Source organism: Pinus tabuliformis, chromosome J (genome assembly GCF_031772625.1).
Source record: "Pinus tabuliformis cultivar Carrire ecotype Pingquan chromosome J, CPIR1, whole genome shotgun sequence".
NCBI lineage: Eukaryota > Viridiplantae > Streptophyta > Pinopsida > Pinales > Pinaceae > Pinus > Pinus tabuliformis.
The window spans coordinates 1385845979-1385853199 of NC_142295.1; the positions used below are offsets into that span (position 1 = coordinate 1385845979).

The 7221-nt window shown below is 34.1% G+C and overlaps 1 pseudogene; it reads left to right on the forward strand.

Annotated features, from left to right (window-relative positions):
• The first annotated feature begins 1205 nt into the window (after positions 1-1205).
• Positions 1206-5676, forward strand: LOC149232524 (putative anthocyanidin reductase; annotated as a pseudogene).
• Positions 5677-7221: the final 1545 nt, after the last annotated feature.

A 7221-nucleotide genomic window follows, 5' to 3' on the forward strand; every position in this document is an offset into this window, starting at 1 on the left:
GGATAAATTCCTTAATTAATGGAGAAACTGTTGCTTGTCCCCACATAGACTTCATGTTTGATTTTCTACAACTAATTAACTCATGGTGAATTAATTAATTATTTTACAAACAACTGCTAAGATCAAATTCGAATTTTACTTCTCTATTTTAGTTCAGGGACAAACTAAAATAGGAAGGTATCCCGAAATGCTATTTATAGGAGTACTAAATTTAGCACTTCTATATTTAGCATTTCTTATTGCTATTTTCAACACTCCCTCTCAACAAGAAAGGGATTATCAGTAACCCCAATCTTGTCTTTGTGGAACTCGAACTTCCATTTTGACAATGCCTTAGTCAAAATATCTACATCATGTTTCTCGGTCAAAACATACAGCAACAACATGATCCTCTTGACCACACAGTCTCGAAGATGGTGATACCAGATATCAATGTGTTTGGACCAGTCAGGAAAAACTGGATTCTCAGAGAGTTTGATACAACTCTGATTATCGCAATAGATCACGGTTGGATCCACCCTCTGACCAAACAATCCCACTAGAATCTTCCGCATCCAAATGACTTCACATGCAACGTGACTAGCACCCATGTATTCGGCCTCTGCTGAGCTAAGTGCAACTGACCTCTGTTTTCTACTATACCAGGAAACTGCAGCTTAACCAAGGCTAAATATTCCACCAGAAGTGTTGTTCCGGTCTGATGGACTCCCTGCCCAATCCATGAGTTTATAGTGCTTTAAAATTTAATATCTATAAATTTGGTTAACTATTATCTCAATAAGTTTATAATACTTTAAAATTTAATATCTATCAATTTTGTCAATTATTATTTTAATAAAGACAATTATTATCTATTGATCAAATAAATTAAATAATTAATTTTTTCCAATAGATATCAAAGTATATTAAACGTCAAAACACTTATTTCATTAAAAATTTTAATATCTTTAAATCTGGTAAACAACCTTCCCGGTCAAGTACACGTACTTCCATTTCAATTCGGATGGTCAAGTACAGGCACTTCCATTTCAATTCAAACAGAGGAAAATATAAAAGATCTGATTAATAATACAAACACATCCATGTGACGGTTTAATTTAAAACTCTTCCGAACCAAGTTTTCAATTGTGGAGGCCTTCTGGTTGGTCAAACGAGATTACTAGACAAGGGGTTCAATATGAATCTGGCCTCTTCCAAACAAACAAACAAACTCATCACGGCCTCTACTTCTCATCCTCTCTAACTTCTTTGAAGCAAGAATCTCCTCAACATGGCCGCTGCAACCGTGAATGGTAAAGATTGTCCTGCAACGATTGTCTGCGTGACGGGAGCGACAGGTTTCATTGCCCCCTGGTTGGTCAAGCGTATACTCGACAAGGGCTACACTGTCCATGCTACAGTGCGCGATCCAGGTAATTTCAATCTCAACCTCCTTTTATTCCAAAACTTGCCTCTTTTCATCTATTTAAGCACTATAAAATTGGGAAGCCATTTAAGCACTGTAAAATTGGGGAGCCATTGAATCATGCTGTAAAATTAAAAATAAAAATAAAAGGTAAAGTTATTAGAATGTGGCCATTAGAGATTATATAAGCTAGATATTTGGCACATACAAATTTTGATTTATTTCTTCGTCATCACAAAACTGCTATAAACTGATTTATTTTTGCATTTGTTTAATATTGGGTAAAACTGCTCTGAACATTAATAATGAAACTTCGATCAAAATTTCTAGCTCCAGAATCATTTCATTGCAAACTTAACTTATTTCAGAGAACAAGGCAAAGGTGAAGCATCTCCTGGACATTTCAGAAGGTGGGGAGAAGCTCAAGCCCTTCATACCAGATCTAATCGAAGAAGGCAGTTTCGACGCTGCCATCAATGGCTGTGGTGCCGTTTTTCATGTGGCCAGTCCCGTCAACTTCGCTCCCAAAGATCCCGAGGTAAGTATCTTCGCCCCTTCAATTGTCCCCAACAACATGCTATTAACATATATGCATTCCTACACAGGGTAGAATTTCAAAACAGAACTATTTTTCAAATTTTATAGTTTTCATATATTTGTTAAAATAATTTAATTATTGAATCAAGAAGATTTAGTTAAAATTCTATAGTTTTCATATATTTGTTAAAATAAGTTAATCATTGAATCAAGAAGATTTAGTTAGTTAGTTAAATTCAGAGTCAATTTAAATCATTGTAGAATTTAGTGTGGTTGCATTTCAAGTTATTTTAAGATTGTTGGTGGAAAAAATTAAATACTCTTCATATTCACAGGGTTTATAGTAATATCAAATTTTTGTGTAATCAATAAAAAGATCTGCAACTTGTGTTATTGTATGTGATTTATTTGTGTTATCTTGTGACTATCCTCCTCTCTTTCCAATAACCCTCTCTACCATTTTGCTTTCCCGTTTTAAACAGTATTTGACTAGCAAATCACCGCAAATTCCATCTCTATATAATGTTTTAAACTACCATCTCTGTATAATGTTTTAAACTATGAAACCGGATTCATTCTATCGGCCCCACAAATCCAGAATCTATCTTGTCCGACACGATTCTCTCGAGATTCGTGTCCAAACCATGACACGCCGTGTCCTATTTTGACACATCGAATCCGACTGCGTGTCACAATTTTGGCAGCGTGTCCTGTTTTCCAGGACTCGTTAGGTAGCAAAAGTGACCTGCGCGGGTATGGAAAGGCCACATTTGGTCATTATAGCCACGCATATTTTCATTTGGCAAGCATTTTGGCAGCTTAATGATCAAGTCTAGGCCCTAGTATTGATATGCTATTCATGGTAATGTTGAATTCTTAAAGTAAAAGTGACATTCTCCTTAATCTTCATTTTCATCCTTTTATTTAAATTTTTAACATTACCATGAAATGACTCAGAATGTTTGAGAGTGGTTCCAGCCTCATTGGATTTCAAATGGAGAAAGTAGAATTTTAGATTTCATTCAAAATCCAGCAGACTTATCAGTTTTTCAAGATTTTAGAATTTGGGGATTGCAATGTTTCCATTGAATTTTGTCATGTATTAGGGTATGGAACTCGTATTTAATCAAGAGCACCAATCCCTCTATGTACCTTGATGTTAGTGACATTGGTTGTCGAACTCCTGTATCATGACCCTCCTAAAAATGTACGCATCACTCAAACAAAATCTTCACTTGACATGTTATGCTTGTTCTATCTTATGTTAACGCTTAAAGGGTGATATTAATGACAAAGATCCCTATACAGATACAGAGGTAATGACAAAGATACCTCTGGATATTAATGCTTAGAGGGTGATATTAATGACAGAGATCCTTATTTTCCAATAAGACTAAAAAATAAAACAGTTCTCGTGGTGGCAAGAGGGCCAAGCATAAGAAATATAAGCCCCTCCTGGTGATCCTTGTTTATTATTACTCGCTGGTGCTTATGGAAGTGGAGAAATGCTAAAATCTTCCAAGATTCAAAGGAGCCCTTTAAGTCAACTCTGCAGCGCATTTTGGCCTTTCATGACATCATTCCTTTGGAAAAAGTCAAGATGAAAAAAGTCTATAAAAATAAGCCAGATGACTTTTCCTTTGAGGCTCCCTGTGTTTTCTTTGATGGAGCTGAGCAAAATAAAATTTGTGGATGCAGGGTCCACATCGTCATGAATGATAAGTAACAATTCTTCCTATCCTGGAACGGTGGGCATGGCTCCAACAGCATGGCCGAGGCTAGAGCCCTTACAGGCCTGCTTGCTTTTTGTGTTTTTTTGGACATCCAATGCATTTCAACTTATGGCGATTCAAAATCATTGATAGATCATGTCAACGAAGCATGCCTCATTAGCTGCCCTCATTATTCGGATGGTTAAACAGAATCATGCACTTCTGGAGCATTATGAAACATCGCTCAATTCAACATATTCCTTGTTCTAGAAATGAGCAAGCTGACCTCCTCTCCAAGAAAGGTCTTGCTATGGAGCCAGGTTCTTGGTCTTTGAAGGTTTCAGATGATGAATTTTCCTATCTTATTCAGGACTTCGTCATCCCGGGAATGTGATCGTTCTCTTTCAATATCTGGTTCACATGCTTTGCACTCTGGTCCCTTTCTTTATATTTGTCTATGATAGCAGTTGTCCTAGCTTTTGATCTGTACAGCTTTTGAGTTTTGTTCTGATCTCTTTGGGGATCCTTTGATCTGTACAGCTTTTGATTTTTGTTTTGATCTCTTTGGGGATCCTATGACTGTCAATTTTGATCTATATGCACTAATATGCTAGCAAGGTGTCTGTCCCTTGCCATATCTTATGATCTTTATATTGTCTTAATATAAATCTATGAAGATTTTTCTTTCTGAAAAAAAGATCTATATTTGAAATCAATAAATTTGTATCATTAATTAAAATTTGTGTAAGAAATATCTAATTTTTAATATAAATATATCTATATATATATATATATATATAAAATAATATATAACGAATCTTAGGTGTCTTGTTTCGGGTTCAACGTGTCCTAATCCTACACCACTAATCCCGTACAAATCCAGAATCCCCGTGACTTAGATTTTAAACTATATTTGACCAGCAAATCAAACTGTATTTGACGGGCAAATCTGTGTCATCGGTCATTCACATATAGCAACGTGAAATTGCCGCTGTGTAGAACGATGTGATAAAGCCGGCAGTTGAGGGAACGCTGACTGTTCTGAGGTCATGCACGAAGGCCAGAACTGTAAAGCGCGTGGTTGTCACATCGTCTACGGCGACGGCTTGCATAAACGAGTAGGAGGAGCAGAATCAGAGCATTAACGAAAACAGCTGGACAGACGTGGATTTCCTCCGAACCAAAAAGCCCCCTGCCTGGGTATACCAGACATTATAAAGCGTTTGAAGATTTAGCAGTTGTTGCTGTGTTGCTGACAAAATAAAATGTGCGACAGTTGTTTATTGCTTGATTGTGTAGGCATATGGCGTTGCCAAGACGCTTGCAGAACAAGCAGCGCTGCAGTATGGAAAAGAGATGCCGGGCTGGATGTGGTGAGCATCAACCCTGTGTTGGTGTCGGGATCTGCCATTACCCACATCGTGATGACCCTTTCCCTTCTCACGGGCAACAACCAAATCGCAAAAGCTATGAAGGAGGTACAGACGATATGCGGCCATATTTCGTTAGTTCACGTCGATGACGTATGCAGCGCTCATATTTTCTTGATGGAGAACCCCTCTGCAGAGGGTCGCCACATTTGCAGTGCCGTCAATATATCCGTCCCACAGATGGCAAACTACTTATCTAAACGCTATCCGCAGTACAATGTGACTACCCTGTGAGTATGACTCTGAGTAGTGTATCGCATTTTTTATATTATTACGACTATGTATTTAAAATATGATCACTAACAATGAATGAAATGCTCGTACAGGTTTGACGATGTGCCACCGATCCCAATGGTATACGCTTCGTCGAAGAAGCTTGTGGAGAGCGGTTTCTCCTTCAAATTTGGGATGGACGAGATCATGGATGATAGTGTTGAATACGTGAAGACGAAGGGATTGCTTCTTTAATAATTACTTCACTATCACTCGTTTAATGAGTATCGGTGGGAATAACATAGCAGACAGAATGTTCATTTCACTTCAATCCGTTGAAGCTGTTGCACATAAAGTTTCATCTTTGAATAACCATTTAAAAGACAGTGGAAATTAACATGAATGTGAAATGAGTGAATTATTAATTGATTGTCAAATTAGGGTCCTAATTTAGGTAGAAGTGGAAATTAATATGAATGTGAAATGAGTGAATTGTTAATTGATTTTCAAATTAGGGTTAGGTAGATAGATGCCTTGTATTTTAAACTAGTAATTGTATTAGATGTTGTAAGTAAGGCATAAAAAAAAAATGATTACATGCAATATGATGAATAGGTCAATTTTGATGGATTATAAAATTTCAAGATATATGTTTTGACCACACCATATTTAAATACAAAATTCTACTTGTTATTTTAAAAATATAAAGATAAATGATTATAATGTTTACAATATAATTATTTGAATTTAGATATTTAGAAGTTTTTTCCTCTTAATTAATTAATTAATTGTCAAAAATATATATGTTAAAGAATGCATTTTTACTTCCAAAAATATAATATATCTTAAATATAATGGCTAAAAATGTGATTATAGGTTAAAAAATGTGTATCTATTTTTTTATGCAATGTTATAATTTCAAATGCAAAGGGTAGAGTAATTCACTATATGGCTTGAGAGTGAATTCATATTAACTTCTTATTATTATAAGCTATATTATTAAATTATAATCTTTATCTTAATTTTTTTTATACAATGAAATATGATTTTTAATATTATGTCTTCTATAAATAGTTTCTACAATATTTTAAAGTTTCCTATGGATTCATGTTTATATGGTTGGACTCAACACATATTTATGATTCAAATTGAAAAAGAGAGTTGATTATGTATAAGATTCAAATCTATGAGTGATCTCAGATAGCAATTAGGTGTATGACCTTGATTATTATTATTATAAATTAAATAATTAATTATCATAAAAATGAATTTTATTAAAAAAATCTCATAATTAATTGTTGATGAAATATGACTTTTAATATTTTGACTATTATATGTATAACAATGACTTTGTATGACTTTGCATTTTATGTCTAGACTAAGATTTTTTTCATGAGTTATATTTTTTCATTTAATTTAATTTTTAATGTTTTCTTCATTTTAATTTATTTAAGGTTTTTTCCTATTTTCAACTCATTATGAGCTCAACATGTCTCATCAAATTGAGATTCACATAAAATATGATACATGTAAAAGCATAACTTTGATTAATGACAATAAATTATTAAGTACATACTTTATTTCTAAAAGAAATGTGGTATACAACTTTACAGAGAAATAAAAGTGAACCCCACTCTAATATGTACATCTAAATAAGTGCCACTATCAATACTTTAGAACAATAAATAAAAAGGGATATTAAATATATATGTTCTCAATTAGCCAAGATTCAATTTACGCATTTTCACAACTATTTAGTATTACCCAAAATTCAATTTACATATTTTCACAACTATTTAGTTGCCCATTGACCATATCATTCTCATTACCAATAATATGTTTATATACCTAACAAAGATACTTTAAAACCATAAAGAAAAAGGGATATTAAATATATTCAATGTATATTACCCAAAATTCAATT